Source organism: Pongo pygmaeus, chromosome 2 (genome assembly GCF_028885625.2).
Source record: "Pongo pygmaeus isolate AG05252 chromosome 2, NHGRI_mPonPyg2-v2.0_pri, whole genome shotgun sequence".
NCBI classification, from domain to species: domain Eukaryota; kingdom Metazoa; phylum Chordata; class Mammalia; order Primates; family Hominidae; genus Pongo; species Pongo pygmaeus.
This window is the reverse complement of record NC_085930.1, coordinates 69,263,764-69,283,040: the sequence shown is the minus strand read 5'-3', so window position 1 is coordinate 69,283,040 and position 19,277 is coordinate 69,263,764.

Below are 19,277 nucleotides of genomic sequence, written 5' to 3'. Positions count from 1 at the left end.
ATTCAATGTCAGCAAGTCATATCTGCCTGGGTCCCCTCCCAGTCTGCTTCCTTGCTCCCACTCGTGCCTGAGCCCCCTGCCCCCCCACCTGGATTGCTGCAGTCACTTCCTCATGGGCCTCCTAGCTGTTGCCCTTGCCCTGACAAAGCCCACGCTCAATTCAGAACTCAGACTGATCCCTCTACACCTGTAAGTCAGGAGACAGCCCTCCTCTGCTCAACACCCTTCCTGGCTGCAAAATCACTTGGACTAAAAGCCGAGTCCTTGCCGTGCTCTGCGAGCGACACCCTGCACCCTCCCTACCAATATGGCCTCTGCCTGCTTCCTTTCAACCCTTTCCTCCAGCCCCACCAGCCTCCTCATCGTTCCTGGGTCACACCAAGCACATTCCCACCTCAGGGCCTTTGCACTGGCTGTGCTGGTGACCTGGAATTCTCCTACAGATCTCCACACAAACTGTTCCCTCACCACCTTCAGGCCTTTGCCAAATGTCACTGTCCCAGGGAGGCTGTCCCTGGCCCCTATTTAAAATTGAACACCCTGCCGCCACCACCAAATCTCCAGTCGCAGATCCTCTTTCCTGCTTTTGTTTTTCTTCATGGCACTTGCTTCTATCCAACACATTAACTAACTTACTATGGTTTTGTTCAACACCTGTCATAATCTGGATATAGGCTACCAAGATAAAAATCCCAAAAAGCATATTTGTGTCTGTTTAGTTTCCTGCTGTATACTTAGCACTGTGAACAGGGCCTGGATAATAATAGATGCTCTATAGACATGTGATGAATGAATAAATAAATAAATATATTATTATGCAGGGACTTTATCTTCCCACTGTCCTGGACTTCTAAACAGTTTTCTCCAAAGGTAAGCTTTGTTCCAACTGTGGGGAAACTGACAGAAGAAAAAAAAAAGGCCACTAGTAATTTTTAAATACCAGTTTGTCCCTGTTTCTAGACATTTACTTCTTCAAAAACAGGGATCCAGTCTGAGTGCCGAATTACAGGAACAGCAGGAAGGAGTTCAGTTTGACCCTGTGGCTCAAAGGCTTAATGAATGATGCTTCCCTGGAAGCTGGGACTACAGGAAGCTCCATCCCCGTGGTTGGAAAACTGACCGGTGACAGCTCCTGCTCCATCCGTGGCCTTGACTCTGAAAGACATTTCCCAGGGAGCTCTTTTGTGGGTCAATGCAGATGCCCAGCCTGGGGGCTTCAGATTAAACCAACTAAAACCAGTTTCTATGGTTCCGGCTGCTGTCCTCACTGGGCTAGAAAATGGAAGTGGTTTCAAATCGTGGCTCCTGGCAGGCAAGGAGAACAGAGTGGCTCATTTCCAGCAAAAGGCAGAGATGCTAATCTCATAAGGCAGAAGGCTGCCTGCCAGCAATTGCACGCATTTTGCACGGTCCCTCCGTTTCTCCCTTCCTTCCTACTAATCTGATCCATTTATCTACAAAACCAATTTAGAATTTTAAAAGGCCAGTCTGTTTGGTCACTGAAATTTTCAAACACAAATTCAATTTGCTTTGCAAGGCACCACCAGCCTTCCCAGGTCACAGGACAACACTAACTTCCCGTCCTTGTGTTTACAGAGGGTGTTTCTGTCATAAATGCTTCGAGATCCAGCCCATTGCATCTCTCTGCTGTCTCAGCAAGGTGGCAGGCAAGTAAGGGAAGCCATCATTGCTGATGATGAGCACTTGTTGGGATCTCAGAATTCTTTTTGTTCTACTTCTTCACTGTGCAGATGGGGAAACCGAGGCCAAGAGAAAGGAAAGGACTTGTTCAGGCTCACATAGCAGTGAGTAGCGGTCCATAGCCCAGGATTTCTTCCGTGACAAATACATTTTGCATGTTGCCCTGAGGTCCCCAGAGGTGAAGTGACTCCTGGGGCCACACAGAAAATTGGGAGCAGGAGCAGAGTGAGGAATCGTGTATTCTTTTCACATGTTATTAAAGAGCTTTGATTCCTTGCAGAGACCTTGATGGGTACCAGAGCGATAAGTAACATCAGACATAGCCCCATTACAGAGTCTCCCATGAAGCCAAAAGTGGCAGAAATGATTTTTTCCTCCATCCCCTGATGTTAGGCCTCCCATCTAATGTCAACTGGAGAGACAGCCCTCAGCAAGGATGGATGTGTTCCCATGGCTCCAGCCTAATTCTCTTTTTCCCCATGCCAGCTCCTCCCCTCCTCTGCCTCTTCACCATCACACCCAGCCACACATACAGGAAACCCCTAATTATCCTCAACTGCTGTCTCTTCGCTTCCCACATACACACACCTCCTGCCAATCTCTCCTCCCTCCATCTCCGTGGCGACTGCCTCAGTCAGGCTTTCACTCACCCCTCCATCCGGGGGTCTCTGACTCCCCTCCACACCTGCTTAGCAGTGCCAGCCAGTGTGAGCTGTTCTACAGCATGTCCCGCATGCACAGTGATGACCAGGAAACGGTGGAGGTCAACCATCCATCCCCAGAAGGAAAATCAAATGATCACATGATCAGGATGGCACCCAGTGTCCAAAGTGTGACAGAACTCTCCCACCTTCCCTGTTGAGTCCCTGATCCAAGCACACAGAGCCCTCCTCAGGATCTCTCTGATCTCCCTCCCTCTGCACCTGTACCACAATCTCCCCCAGTCCCAGGGTCTCAGGTGCTCTGTGATCAGGAGTAGCCTGATAGACCAGTAACAAAAATGGCTTTACCAGCTCCAGATTTTTCCCAATAAGACATCCACAAGGCAAGCAAACCTTTGTGTCACTAATAGTAGCTGCCTTCCCTGGCATAACCTCAATGCTTATCATGTCTACCCAGACTGTCTTCTATTCCTGCTGCTCAGAGTCCCCCTCCCAAGAAGGGAGGATAAGAGAGAGGAAAGAAAGGGGAAGGGTGGAAAGCTTTTCCTGCCTACTTAGATCTGATTAAGTGTCTTGCTTCAAATCTTTTATGGCTCCTTATTACCCTAGGATAAAGTCCAAATATTCAATCGGCCTCCAAACAGCCTTTCCAGTCTTAGTCCTCACATGATTTCCCCTGATATACATATATCAAGTTTTGTGCATACAGTTTCCCCTGTTTGAAACATTCTCCTCCTACCATTTTCTCCCTGGCAAACTTCTACTCATGTTCCAAGGACCATCTCAGATGCACCCTCCTCTAGGAAGCCTTTCATGATTTCCCTGACCAGAAACAACTGTTCTCTCCTCTGTGTCTTCAGGCCACTCTCCACAGGGCTATTATTTATGAATATAAGCATGTGACTGACTCCCCCTTTCCCTCAGGCCATCTCCCTGGGAGTGGGGAGGAGACTGGGCTCCTCTTTGTCCTGGGGATTGGCCACCTAAATGGCCTGAGGCTCCGCCATTGTACCTGGCTTCCAGAGCCAGCTCCACATCCACTTGGAGAAAGAGAATCCACAACCAAAAACCCAAATGATAGCCGCAAGAATGGACACCTTTTTGGATCTAAATTAAGAATCACATGGAGATTTAGTGTCGTCCAACTCAAACCTGGTCATCCATCTGGCTGGACATGAAGAAGGTCAATGTTAATCACAGACGTCAGAGCAAGAGGCAGGGACCGCAGACGTCATCTGCTCCAAACTCTCTTTCGTTGTCCTCTTTTATTTACCTTCACTATTATTTTTTATACTTATAAAAGAAATATCCTAATCCTTAAAAAATCAAAGATTCAAAAGATTAAAAGCTAAAAACCAATGGTCACCCCACCTCCAATGTCCATATGTCAATTTACATGTAAATCTGCTTATAAGTGGCATACACTTAGAATTTTTAAAAAGCATAAAGGAAATCATGCTGTAAATATTGCTCAGCCTTTTTGTTAAAAAAAAAAACACAAAATACAATATGGATATCTTTCTGTGTCAACAGCATACACAGTTTTACCTTGTTCATTTTATTGTTGTTGCCTTAGCAAATTTTACATTTAACACACAATCTGGTTTAAATTCAGGCACTGGGCTAAATACGAATAATACAGAAATAACTAAAATATTGTTCAAAATACTTTTGTTTTTACTGATAATTTTTGAATGAGATTATTTTTCTTTGTGTACATTTTACTGAATTATAACACACATCATTTAAAAAGCACAAATCTTAAGCACACAACTGGATGCATTTTGACAAAGTAAATCTATCCATGTGACCAAAACTCAGATCAGGAACAGAACATGACCAGATTCTGAAGCCACTTCAGGCCACTGTCTGGTACTCACTCTCCACCTCCCGACCCTCCCATCCCACCCAATGGGAACCATTCCCCTGCCTGTAACACCATGGCTCAGTTTTGCCTGTTGAACTTGATACACTTGGACTCAAACAGCAGGCACTTGTATTAGTCAGTTCAGGCTGCCGTGACCACAGACCGGTGGTTTAAACAACAGAAATGTATTTTCTCGCCATTCGGATGGCTGGAATTCCAAGATCAGGGTGCCAGCATGGTTGGGTTCTGGTGAGGGCTCTCATCCTAGCTTGTAGATGGCTGCCTTCTTGCTATGCCCTCATGTGGAGAGGAGAAAGAGAGAGAGCAAGCTCTCTTCTGTCTCTTACAAAGGCACTAATTCCATCCTGGGGACCCCACCCTCACGACCTCATCTAAACCTAATTACGTCCTAAAGACCCCATCCAAATACTATCACGTTGTGGGGTAGGGCTTCAACAAATGAATTTTTAACAAAAGAATCTGGCTTCTTTCACTCAACATCATGTTTGTAGAATCACCCACGTCATCTCAGCTTCCTTTATTTCTAACACTTCGTAGTTTCCCATTGTAGGAATGTATCATGATGTATTTAACATTCTTCTCTAAATAGACACCCAAATTGTCTCCTATTTCACTGGAGTTACACTGCTGTGGTTTAAAGATAGCCTTGTACTTATGCCTACACATGTGTATGTGTTTCCATAGGGTAAATTAGTGGGAATAGAACCGTAGCACCTTACTTTACAGATAGATGCCGGAGCTCCAGGGAAAATATAAATATCTCAATGTCTCAGTGGGTGTCCTCCCCAGGGTCTCAGTGTGCGGCCACTCCAAGATCACAGTGTGTGGCATTATCCCCAAGGTCTCAGTGTGTGGCCTACCCAAAATCACAGTATGTGGTCTTCTCCCACAGATCTCAGTGTGTGGCCTCCCCAAGATCACAGTGGGTGGCCCCCCCAGATCTCAGTGTGTGGCCTCCTCCAGATCTCAGCGTGTGGCCTCCCCAAGCTCACAGTTGGTGGCCCCTCCCAGATCTCAGTGGGTGGCCTCCCCAAGATCAGAGTGGGTGGCCTCTTCCCCCGGGTCTCAGCGTGTGGCCTCCCCAAGATCACAGTGGGTGGCGTCCCAAGGTCTCAGTGGGCCATTCCTGCCCCCATTAGTCCCCACAACCTCTATCTATTTCATCCCTTTGAAAATATTGACTTGGAATTCGTTACACACACAAACTAGTCGGAATCCCAAACATGCCTCGAATCAATTTTCTGATTGACACCAATGAGCTGACAGCATGGAGAGAAAGCACCATTCCTTTGTTCAGAGCCAATCAGAAAACTGATAACATAGCCTCTCGCTCTTCTGTTTTTGTCAGAAGAATGATTGAAGATAGAGCAGAAGACTTGGGAGGCAAACACACAGGCCAGGATTTCAAAACCCGTTCTGTTCTATCTTAAGTTCAGAACGCTGGGGAATGTTTCAGATATCTCCACTTTTTTTTTCTTCTCCTCCTACCACTGTGGAACAGGGGAAATTGAACTTCAAAAGAATATTATTCTAACTAAATATAAGCCTGTGTTGCTATGAAAACAAAGTTTCTAGTTGTTGGGTGGTTTGTTCTGTTTTTTAATAATTTGTGTCCCACTTCAACAATAACCAAGGAAATAAGATTTTATGAAAGAGAGAGAGACAAAGAGAGAAAGAGAGAGACCAGGTCTGTGCAAATCTCAAACAGAACACACAACTGAAAAGCCTTCATGTTTAGGTTTGAAATTGAGAAAATTAAACCTCTGGCAATATATACTCTCCCTCTTTTCCATGTTCTGCTAAAAGCAGCTAATTTTCCCATAAACAAGTCTGGCAAGAAAAGGAACAAAGGTTTGGTCCAGGACACATTTTACTATTTATTCTTCTAACATACAGGAAATTAGACCTCCTGGAACCTTGCTGCTGCCCGCTCCTGGCCGCCTCTGCCCTGTTTTGTGTTCCCAACCTGGCACAAAACCTGCTTATGGATTGAGCATTCCAATTCTTGGACTCTCAGCTCCTCTTGACAGCACCAAGCAGTCGCTGACTGTGACCCAGGGACGGAGCAACAGCCATTCCACAAACAGTCCTCATGCCCCACCATGTGCCCTAGGCTGGGGACACCACAGGGAGTGAGGAAGACACAACCCCTGCCCATGTGGAGCCAACATGATGGAAAGGACGAAAAGGCCACATCACCTCATTCAGTCCTCACTACAACCCTGTGAGTTGAGAATTGTTATTAGCCTCAGTTTATAAATGAGAAAACTGAGGCACAGGGAGGAAGTGACTTGACCAAGCTCCTACAGGTGGGAAGTGGTAGAGCCAGGATTTGAATGTGGGTTTTTCTGGCTCCCACGATGAGTCTGCCTCCTCTTCCATGGGATTTACCACTCTGTTTCATTTTTTGGTTTGTTTGTTTGTTTGTTTGTTTGTTTGAGACGGAGTCTCACTTACTCTGTCACCCAGGCTGCGAGTGCAGTAGCACAGTCTCAGCTCACTTCAACCTCCACCTCCCAGGTTCAAGCAATTCTCCTGCCTCAGCCTCCTGAGTAGCTGGGACTACAGGCACGCACCATCACACGCGGCTAATTTTTGTATTTTTAGTAGAGAGAGGGTTTCGCCATGTTGGCCAAGCTGGTCTGGACCTCTTGACCTCAAGTGATCCTACCACCTCGGCCTCCCAAAGTGCTGGGATTACAGGCATGCGCCACTGTGCCTGGCCCACCACCCTGTTTTATAATTACCTCCTTTCTTAGCTCTCTTTCCTGATTGACTCTAGACTTCAGGAGAGCATCTCAGGCATCTTCACGTAACTGACACTGCACTTGATGAGTATTTGTTGAATAGGTGGGTGAATGAATAATCAATCCAAAGCGTGGTACAAGTCATGGAAGGTTAGGAGGCAGAGGAGTAATACAAAGTGGCATGAAGAAGCCCAAGACTCAGCCCCTACCCTCAAGCAGCTTTCAACCCAGGTGGGAAGGCACAACATGGACACGTGGAAGTTCTCTAGCACTGACAGGCCACCCTCCATGAGGTGTTCCATGCTCACAGACAGTGGGTACGACAGGAGGTCAGATGAGTCCACTCTTTTCTGGGAAGGGGGTGATCAGGAAAGGCTGCCTGGAGGAGGCGAGGCTGACACTGGGCACTGAAGGATGAAAAGAGTCAGGTACATGGAGAAGAGGAGGGAACAAAGCCTGACTACCAAAACTGTGCTCTTTCTGCTACATCCTACCAAGAGGTGAGTATAGAAGGAAGGGAAGGAGGGAGGGAGAAAGGAAGAAAAGCCTTCACTATGGTAACACATGGAGGATTCAGTTCTATAGACTCTGACACCCTGGCCTCCATCTTGCTCATCAGAGAACCAGGCATGGTGCCACCCTCGCTCTCCAGTATGTGTGCATATCTGCTGGTATCAGCAGGCAGTGGGGCTGTCGCAATCTCTTCCCAGCCTCTACGCCTTCATAGCCCTGCATGGGCAGGACCACAGGCACCCTTCTCCCCATGATGACTCCGAGGCTGGCTCCTCCCTGTTCTTCCCATGTGTGGGGGGACAGTGAGGGAGGTGAGAAGAGCATCCACTCTGCAGTGAATGGGCCTGGGGTCAAACTGCATCCTAGCTGGGTAACCCTGGGCAGGTCACTTAACCTCTCTGAGCCTCAGCTTCTACATCAGAAAACTGGGAGTGTCCCTCATGGAGATATTTATTACAGGCTAAGACGACGACGTGTGTAAGCAGTTAGCGCAGTGCCTGTGGCTAGCAGAATCTCAGTAAGTGGAAGGCATTGCTATGAGTAGCATTGCTGTTATTCATATCGAATTAGGAGGTAAAACTAAACCTTTATTGCTCCTTGCCTGACCACTTCAGAAACTCTCTCAGTGAGAGTTTCTGGTCTAGTCTCTGGCTAGAGGAGAAAGAGGGGGCGATCTGGGTCTTTCTGGAACACCTGGTTTCCTTGCCAGGGCAGCTGGTCCCCAAGGGGCAGGGCTGTTTGCTTTCCACTTGCTTGCCCGAGACAAGCCTCCATTGGCGACTGGCTTGGGCCGCCAGGCTGGGTGGGGCAGATGTGTAAACTCTGTGATGCATTCTTGGGCTCCCCAAGGTAAAAATAGTTTTGCTTTGTTCGGCTGAGTGGTTTACACACTCGTTGGCCTGGCAACCTGCCTGCTGGAAAGGCAAAGGCCAGACTATTTCTGGCTGCAAAAACAAGCCCCTGCCAGGCCCCAGCGTCAAGCTTCCAGATAGCAGTATTAATATTCTGCTATCTCATTCTTTCAGGCCACAAAAAAAAAAAAGAGAAGAAAAAAAGCCTTGTGCCTGCATGACTTCTCCTTCTATTACCCACAATCACAGCTGCCACAGCTACTGCAGACAATGCCCAGGACTCTCAAATGCCACAGCTACTGTAGACAATGCCCAGGACTCTCAAATGCCACATTCCCCCAAACAAAACAAAACAAAACAAAACAAAACAAAACACATAAAGGCTATAGTAGTCATAGTATTAACAATAACATCAACAAAGTACTTACCATACACAAAGCACTATGATAGGCATGTTACTTCCATGTTATCCTTCGTTCACAGCAGCCCTAAGAGGTACATATTACAAGGCCCATTTTCTAGAAAAGGAAACTATAGTTCAGAGAGGTAAAGTCACCTGCCCAGAGTCACACAGTGAAAAATCAGCAAGGCTTAAATTCGAGCCCAGGTCTGCCTGACTCCGAAATCCATGCTGTTTCCTGGCGCCACTTCTCCTTACACCTTACTGAAGAAAGCATGGCTGTCTCATTGTCTTTCTTTGTGGTTGCTTTTTTGTAAAAGTAACAAACCCCACTGGGGCATTTTCAGTGGTTTTCTGGTGTCATTTTTCCCACCTTAATTGCCTCCTCTCTTCTTTTCTTGACAAAATCTCCAAGCTTTACTTGTCTCCTGTCTTCCCTTTGGCCCATCAGATTCCCAGGCCTTTGTTCCCTCCGCCTCTCCATCCACATAACTTTTCCCATCCTTCAGTGCCCCACTCCAGCCTCACCTCCTCCAGGCAGCCTTCCCTGATCTCCCCCTGCCCAGAGCAGAGTGAGCTCCCTTCTTCCCGACCTCTGGTCATGCACACTGTCTGTGAACATGGGACACCTCAGCAGAGGGGGCCCTTTCAGAGTTAGAGAATTTCCACGTCCATATCATGTCTTTCCAGCTGGGTTGCAAGAATCTGCTGGAGGCCGGGAGCTGCCTGTGCTTCCGTGGGTCTGCTCACATCAGTCCCCTGACCCAAACCCTCAATGGGCATGGGATCAAGTATTCATCCATCTACCATGCATCATCCATCTGTCCATCCATCCATATATGTATTCATTCATTCAATGGGCATTTATTGTGTGCAGTGTAGGAGATATGGAGATTCATCAGATACCTGCAGTCAGAAGACAGAGAGATAGAGAAGGAGGCAATTAGAACACAGTCAATAAATGCTATGGAAAGTGGCATGGGTTCATGGGAATCTTTCCAGAGAAGAAGACATCTGAGTTGCATCTTAAAGGGAGAATGGAGTTCATTAGGTGAAACTAGGAAACCATTCTTCAGACAGGCTCCTAACACATGTCCTCTAGGGTTTGACCTAACGTTCTTCCCATCTCATCCCCATCAGACACTGTACCACTTGGGTCCCAACAGGGAAGCTAGTCTGCTCCAGTCAGATCCCAGGAGGCGTGTTAGTTTCCACAGGGACTACACAATCCCTAACAGGCGGGGTTGGGGACCACACAGGAGAGTGTGGTTACCTGGCTAGTTGTAATGGAGCCATTACCACTTGAAAAGGTGAGAGGAAGGAATTTATAGAAATCCAAAAGGAGAGAGCTGGTTAGAGACCCCCTTGAGGGCACAGTGACTTTCCATCAAAGGACAAGAGCAGCCCAAGGCAACCTTGCAGGCCAGGAGCCAAGATCAACACCCTGACCTCACTCGCCTCTCATCCACTTGAGGCAGAAACTTAAAATAAATATGCATTCATTCACTCCAAGAAAAGTAACAGGCAAGGCAAGGGTTAAAAAGAAAAGAACAAGTTTTCCTCTGTCTAGCAAGCTCACTTCAAGGACAGTTATAAGATAACACTGTTTGAGAAGCCAAGGCCAAAGGAATGGGCTCCAGACAACCCCCTGCCAGAGCAAGGTTGAAGGGAAAAAAAGGGAGAAAGACAAATTCCTTTACTGTTACTCCTCCTTTCCCTGGCTTCTTAAGTACAGCTATGTTTTACAAGTGTCTGTATTTAGCCAGTTCTTGTTTTTCTTTCAATGCAGCTACAAGGCCAACAGCTATGCAGGACCACAAGTTATGTTATGCTATAGATTATGTGACCTATCATATGATTAGCTGCTTTTGTTTTGCTTCTGTAAGTCAACCTATAAAAACTGTGCTCAGTCTTTGTTCAATGCTCAGCTTTTTGGATATGAATCCACTGAGCTGGTGAGTACCTAAAATAAACAATCCTCCTATTCTCCATATCAGTCTCTCCTCAGTTTCCTGCAACACACTCATCTCTCACTGGCACCTCCCATTGGCCAACCCAGACAGAGCAAGGGGCCAGGCTGCCAGGACAGTGAGCAGGATGTGAAGGGTAAAGGGTGACTCTGGAAGGATGGATGAAGCTGTCCAGCCCAGCTGGCCATGCATTTCTGGCTCTCATGCTCTTGGACTTACTGTCTGACTCCGAAGTCCATGCTGTTTCTTCTAGCCACTGCTCCTTACACCTTACTAAAGAAATATTTTACAGTTGTAAGTAACCAGGCACTGTCCCCTGAATCCACTCTTGGCCTTCACACGCACCTCTGTGCTTTCACTCACTCTGTTCCTTCTGCCTAGAACTCCCTTGCCCAGCTTCCTAATCCACCAAAATCTCATTCCTCTTTCAAGCCATGCCCAACAACTGCCTTTTCCTTAACTACTCTGAAAGTATTCACTGTTTAACTTGTATGTCATTCTCTCACGTATCCTTTTCCCTCTACACCCATTAGTCTTTGAGCAGTTTAAGAGTGGATGCTATGGCTGATTCATCATTAAAATCCTAAACTTCTGCCTCCTCTAAGTCATGAACCTGGAAGCTGTCAGGAACTGTGAAGGCGATGAGATTTTACCCTACCTGCAAGCCAACAAGTCAGCCTGCCTGTTTCATGGATGCTGACAGAAGACGTGAGAGACTCCTGAATCCGAGACAAAGGACTCTATTATCACAGCAACAGCAATAGCCAGACAATCAAGGTTTTTGCACCAGTGCCCTCAGCCTCAGTTTCCACAGGACCACACGAAGAGGGCCAGGTAATACTGTATATGCAGTGGGTTGCATTACAGAACACCAATGCTGAGCTTGGGGAACCTTTTGTAAGTAAGCATACTGATATGGTTTGGCTGTCGCCCCACGCAAATCTCATCTTCAATTGTAGCTCCCATAATTCCCATGTGTTGTGGGAGGGACCCAGTGGGAGATAATTGAATCATGGGGATGGTTTCCCCTCATACTGTTCTTGTGGTAGTGAATAAGTCTCATGAAATCTGATGTTTCCCCTTTTGCTTGGCTCTCATTCTCTCTTGTCTGCTTCCATGTAAAACATGCCTTCTGCCATGATTGTGAGGCTGCCCCAGCCACGTGGAACTGTGGGTCCATTAAACCTTCTTTTCTTTATAAATTACCCAGTCTCAGGTATGTCTTTATCAGCAGTGTGAAAGTGCACTAATACACATGCCCACCTTTGTTCCAATGGGAGATACTCTCTCTGTCTCCCAAGAATGTTTGTTATGCAAAGATAACACAGAACAAAAGGCAGACAGTGCCTCTGCTTGCAAGACATGCAGAAATGAGAAACGGCCATGGGGAATTGTCCTCTAACAAAACCTGTGTCCCCTAACAGAAGCCAAGTGTGAAATGCACACCTTTGGTCTCACTCTGCCCTCCTGATACCAAACATCAGTACTGAGTGTCCAGTCAGAGCCCTGACCTGGTCCCTCCTGAGGTCTCCCTCCCAGCGAATGGCAGGACCCAGAGTGGCACTACTCACCCCACCTGTGAAGGGGGCATAATGACAGGAACTAGCTCACAAGGTTGTTGAGAAGATGAACTGAGTTTTTCCTGTGAAGTACTGAGGCAAGTATACAGCGAGTGCTATGTGTGTTAGCAAAATCAAGGAAGGAATGAAAGAGGAGGAGGAACAAGGACAGATATACAGAAGTAGAAGAAGACTGAGCACCTAGACCAGAAAAGCCTGGCCCTACTCAGGAACAAGGAACAGAGTTACAGCTGTGAAACATCAGAGACCATCATTACCTACACAGCCCTGCTTTCCCCAGGCTCTAACAGGGCCACTTAGGCAGATGTAATTTCCTACCCCATTGACTCTGGTCTTCATACCAAATCTGCACTCGCAGACAGGGATGTGATGACACCCACATGGCTGAAGATGGCTCCAGGCTCCAGTGGTACTGACTTGGGATGAATTACCCACTAAAAACCTGAGATGAATGAATCATTTTGGAATTTTTCCAAATGCAAAATAAGTACCAAGGCCACATCGATGCTGCTATTCCTACTATCGCGTAGAGATTGATTTGCTCTCTTCAGCAGGCATCTCCTGGATCAAATCATTGGAAGATCACGGTGGCATTAATAAAAACAGCCACTGCCATGAGCTGAGCCTGATAATTAATGTGCCAGGCTGAGCCGGGCTTTGCATGCCTGCTCCCATTTGATCTCCACCATAAATCCAGGGACAGCTATTATCATTGTTATCCCCATTTTACAGCTCATAAAGCTAAAGTTCGTGGCACTAAGGCAACTTTCCTCAAGTACTAAGCTCAGATGTAAACTGACATCTCAGATGTTTGACCGACCCCAAAGCCCAAGCTCTACCACACTGCATTATTCTGCTACAAGGAGCCTTGGAATTCACCTGCCGTCTCACGTCTGACATACAGAGAACAGCAATGCATGGGCTGAGCCCAAGGAAGTGCCTGGAACTAAAACTCTTTACTCTGGATTCAGACCCCTGTCTCTCGCCCTTTGTTCCCTGATAGTTTCATCAGGGCTTTGTGAGAAACAAACACAAAGCGACATAAAAACACAGAGAAAATTAAGAAGGTGTGGTTGGCAGTCGGGGTCAGGTGGGGGCCACAGCAGTGGGGTGGGGTGTGTGGTGTCTGGCTGGGTATGATATCTCCAGCCCAGGCAAAGTCCAAGAATTCCAAGGTCAGTTAGAGCAGCAATGTCCACCAGGGGGTGCTAGGAATGTGTTAACTGATTAACTAAGCCTCCCCCATCCAAAGCTATTGGGACACCCTAGTCCATAGACGCTCTTACCTTAACAAGGATTTCCCAACAACTGGTTTCCATAGGTACCACAGGGGACACACAGGTAACTGTAGAAGGCACACAGATAAATTTACAGGAAAAATTCTTAGTAATGATGCATGTCCTAAGAAAATTTTGTTTTCTTCTAGCTGCACTGCACAAAGGAGGGATTTGCTTTCTGAGTAAGATAAAAATATTTTCCTTGGTTAGAAAGTGAAGGATTCTTTGGCTTGTTAACTTACACAATATAGCTTCTAAGGGAAGCACTGGGAGACCCAGGTTATTTCTCTCCTGGCCCATGTCAACAGGAGGCTTCTGCTGACCCAGGTGCCCTACCAAGGCCTCTTAACAGGTCCTGGACCCCCATGGCTGCTGCAAACCCAGAAAGCGTGCACAGACCTGTGTTTCTGTAGGGGGAGAGGAAGATGGGGAGCCCAAGTGGATTGTTTTGAAGCTCCTAGAAAACGACCCTTGATAGAAGGATACAGGGGATGTTACATCTTTCAAGAGCCTCGTGTTCTTCTCAGCAACTTCAGGTCATTGAATCCTTGTCCATTGGGATCAGGCAGCCATCTGCCACAGATCCATGGGGCAGGATTGCCATCGCCATCTTCATGAAGCATGTCCGCCTTTCCCTTGGAGCTGTGTATAGCACAGCCCCACAGCCCACACAGTCACGCTTGGAGGCCCCGATTCGGAGCATTCATTTATCCATCTGCTCTTTCAACAAAATTTCTGAGCAATTATTTTTTACCACATTTATGCCTTTAAAAAGCATTTATCCAAAAGTGTAGGGAGGCACAAAACAGCTTTGAACCAGGAAAATGCACCCCATTTTGAGAAACTCAACCATCTCGTTTCATGGATGAGGAAAAGATCTTCAGAAGCTATGTACACACTGAAGATTACAAACCTGGAGGACAGCAGAGCTGGGTCTAAGGCCCAGATCTGGCTCCTGGCTCGGTGCGCTGACATCCTCACCATGCTGCCTTCCAATGGGCCCTTGGCCCTCACAATATCTCTCATCTATGGAAAGGAATCACAATCCTTGCTCCCACTTAACAAAAAAGCAAATTAAGACGTACAGAAGACAACCTAAACAGGTCATTAAGATCAGCACCAACCCAGCTCAAACGTTTCTCAAGAAAGGCATCTCCTGATTCCTGCAAGTCATTTCCGGATTTGAATCCTCATCCAAGGCATGGAGATTTAATTCTCTCTGGCATCTGGCCCCTGCAGACCCCTCCCTTACAAATGCCTTCCTTAAGAATCACCCTTACACAAGAACAATCCCTGCTGTCTACACCCACTTCTTTTCCACCAGATTTTCTGCTTCGTGTTCAACTGCAGGAGTCCTTTTGTGTCAATGTGGTAGAATATTTATTATCAAAAAGGTGAGATGTTGACTGCAATTATTTTGGGATGGGTATATTTCAGTTGCCATGAAAGAAAGAAGAAAAAGAGAAAAGGAAGAAAAAAAAGGAAAGTGGATGAAAGAAATGAATTGGAAGAGAAGGAAGATAAAGAAGAAAAGAGGGTAGAAGGGGAAGAGAGAAGAAAGGAGAAGCAAGGAAGGAGGTAGAGAGGGAGAATGTCCAGCTAAGGAGGACCCTGGGTCATCTTTTAATTTTTCCAGATCATCCAAAGACAACCATGTTAATTAGCATAGTCTGTTGACACAGGGAGAGGTTCATTTTGCAGTCTCTGTCCCTCAGTGTTTGGACCTGAAACTCAAAATTTAATGCAACTTCCACAACATCCTTATTTGGAAGAAAAGGCAGTCTGACTCAGACTCAAGTCTTAGTTAAGAAAAAATAAGTAAATCTTGTTATCAATGAATGTCATTGCAGGGAAAGACCACAGAGGTCACTAAGGGAGCCCTCAAAACCTTCTGCAACCCAAAGTCCCCCCCGTTCATCAACCCAAAAGCCAAACACACAAAACATGCCTTTCATGTCACTTCAAATGTCTTAACAAATTAAATATCATTACTCAAAATAAAGCAAGGCTGTGGCAATGTTAGATGAAAATAGTTCATTTTCCCTAAAAATAGAATCTTTATTTTAGTCACAAGGTCTCAATCTGCTTGTCTGCCCTGGTTCCTCTTTCCTGGTCAAAGTGGCCATTAGAACATAACGAAGATCATTTTCAACATCAAAGTTGTTGCCAGCTTTTTTTAACGTTGATAAAAATGAGAAATGATGTTCAATAAATGTTTGCTTGTGTTCAGAGGATCAAGGAGATAATTTACTCCCCAAAATCTTGAAAGCCAACTTGATTAAGTTGTCTTAGACTCAAGCTTGAGCTCCCAAAACACTTCTGAGAGATCTGGCAAAGACTGAACTGTGAGAAAGGGGTTCCTTTTGGAGTTTCAAATGTGCTTTTCAGACAAAATATCAGAAAAATATGGATTTCTTACATTCACTCTGCAGACATATTAGACGAAACTGCTTTTTGCTTTTTTTCTCCTTAAGAGCAAGACCACCAAATCTAAACACTAAAAAGAAACGTTTAGCACTAATATATTTTTAGATAAATGTGGGCTATAATTTCTTGACATAAGCAATACTGAGAAACAAGATGGATATTTATTTCTTGAAGTTTCACAATCAATATATTCAAAAGTTCAAATATATCTGCTAAGTACACCAAGTATCTTAGGCTGGGCTCCTGAGATGCAGACCCTCAGGGAAGACGCAGCCACAAGGGGTTTATGAAGGAGAAACCTGTAAGGTGTGAGGGAAGAAGAACAAGGAAGGGGGAAGAGCCCAGCCAGGGGACCATTTCTGGAAGGTGCGTGTGTTGGGAAAAACTCTCCCAAACCATGTTTTTCCTCTGCTCTCATACCACCGCAACAATCATCAACACAGAAGACAACATCTGTGACCAAATGTAGGCAGGGGGCAGGGGTTTCCCCACCACCAAGCAGCGGATGCTAGCTCCATGTCCTCCAATTCAATTCCAACACAATTTACCCGAACATCACATCAGATCCCACAGGTTGAATACTCAGTCCCCAAGACCACCCCACTCTGGTCACCAGTTGCAAGTCCAGGCCTCTGGAACTCCTGACCAACCTGCTTCAAGTTGGGTTCCCAAAAGCCCCTCTTTGGGTTCGACTAACTTGCTGGAGCAGCCCAAAGAACTCAGGGAACCACATTTACCAGTTTACTGCAAAGGACACTACAGATGATACTGATGAAGAGACTTGTAGAGTGCAGAGCTTCCACGCCCTCCCATGTCACAGGGTGAATCCCAAAATTGGAGTTCAGGCTGGGAGTCCACGCACATTCTCTGCTTCACACAGAAATTCAAGAGCAAGATGACGCAGTAAAGTGAAAGCAAGTTTTTTAAGAAAGTAAAGGGATAAAGGGGTGGCTACTCCATCAGCAGGGCAGCAGCATGGGCTGCTGGACTGAATAGACTTATGGTTATTTCTTGATTATATAACAAACAAGGAGTGGATTGTTCATGAGTTTTCCAGGAAAGGGGCAGCATATTCCTGGAAATGAGGGTTCCCCCCATTTTAGACCATATAGGTAACTTCTGGACATTGCCATGCCATTCATAAACTGTCATGGTGCTGGTGGGCATGTCTTTTAGCATGCTAATGCATTATAATTAGCATATAATGAACAATGAGGACAATCAGAGGTCACTTTTGTCACCATCTTGGTTCAAAGACATCATCAACTCAAGGAGTGCTCTCCAGGGCTTAGGAACAGTTTCTTTTTCACTGCAGCATGCATAAACAAGCAGTGAGTACAATTTTCCTTTATTAGGGATGAATTAACCTTAGTCATCTTTTCAGCCTTTCACTGAAAAATCAGACAAATCAATATTCTGGAATTTATTTGTAATTTTCTCCCCAAGTGAAGTTTGGGCAGCACTCAAGTTCAGGGATTTCATGAGTCTCTTTAACAATATGAAGTTCTTGTTATTCTTTGTGATTGAAAAAAAATAAACAGTTTCACATGTTATTCATGTTATTTTCACAACCTAGGTAGATTCCTGATTCTACATTTTAGGACCATTCAGCCTCATATGCCAAAGAGAATTGTGCATACAGAGAGAGAAAGAGAGCGGGAGGGAGGGAGGGAAGGAAAAGGAGGAAGGAAAGGAAGAAGGAAGAGAGGAAAGAAGAAAGGGAAAAAGGAAGGGAGGGAGGGAGGGAAGGAGGGAGAAAGGAAGGAAGGAAGGAAATCTTTTAAAGATTTGTTTATGTACCCCGAATGAATCTCACTTGCTCCTTGGCTAGTCTCAGCATACTCTCTCATTCAAATGAAACAATAAAATAAAAAGCAGTAGACAACAATTTTAATTATTTGTACTCTGTTGTATTTTTTAAACTATAAAAGTAATACATCATGTCAAAAGGACACAGGAGCCAACCTAAAACAGCTCCCAGTGGCCAAAGTTGGAACAAAACTGAGCAACAAAATAAGTAACAAAAATATTTTTTGTAACACAAAGAATAAAATAAACAACCATAACTCAATACTAATATAAAAAGTGATTGAATAAATAACAAGTAAGGGAGAACAGAAGAATTCCAGTTAACAAATAGAGACAGAATAAGGAAAGTAGACAAATTTTATTAGAGCAGTACAGCAATAATTGCTGCAAGATTCACCAAAGAATACTATAATTAGTGGACAAAGTTTGACAAGCTATAGGATATTAAGAAGAAAAGAGATAAGAAGAAAGAACTTTCCCCAAAATATGTATTATTTACAAAAGGGGAAATAGCAACTTTGAGTGGGGAAAGCAGACACCATCCAATCACATGATCAAGGCTAACATCACCAGTGACAGATGTGCCAATAGCACGTATCCCCAGTATTTTGAGCAGAGAAGAGCACATCACCACCATGGCATTCTTCCCCAAGATCCATAACCTCAATCTATCAAAGCATGAGAAAACATGACAAACCCAAACTAAGGGACATTCTATCAAATGCCTGACCTGTACTCTTCAAGACTGTCAGGGTCATAAAAGGACAAGCACAGGTTGAGGAACTGTCACAGATTGGAGGAGAACAGGGGGACACGGGACTCACCATAATGTGGGATTTGGGGAAAGAATAAGGACATGAGTGGAAAAACTGGTGAGATCTGAACACATTCTGTAGTTTACTGAATAGTGTTGTCCTGGCATTAATTTCTTGGTTTTGATGCCCTCCCCTTACCAGGGAAAGAGGCTCCACACTCTTGAGCCCACAGTGCTTGCACCTCCACAAGACAAGAATATCCCTAGTCCCCCCAGAGTAGACAAAAGAGGAGTTGAAGACTTGGGAGAAACCCCTCCCTTGGCAGCTCATTTATGACTCAAAATGGGGATACAACTGCCCCTGAGAGAGCAGCGGTATCCTGGGATAGATGAGGATGGTCACGTGGTGGAGAGGTGTGTTTTTGTGTACCAGCCCTTCACCTCTGCCGACCTTCTCCACTGGAAAAACAATACCCCGTCCTATACCAAAAAGCCACAAGCTCTAATTGATTGGCTCCAAACTGTTATCCAGACCCACAACGCCACCTGGGCTGATTGCCACCAGTTGCTCATGTTCCTCTGTAACAGAGATGAAAGGCGGAGAGTGCCCCAAGCAGCAACTAAGTGGCTAGAGGAACATGCACCAGCTGATTATCAAAACCCCCAAGAGTATGTAAGGACCCAGTTACCTGAAACCG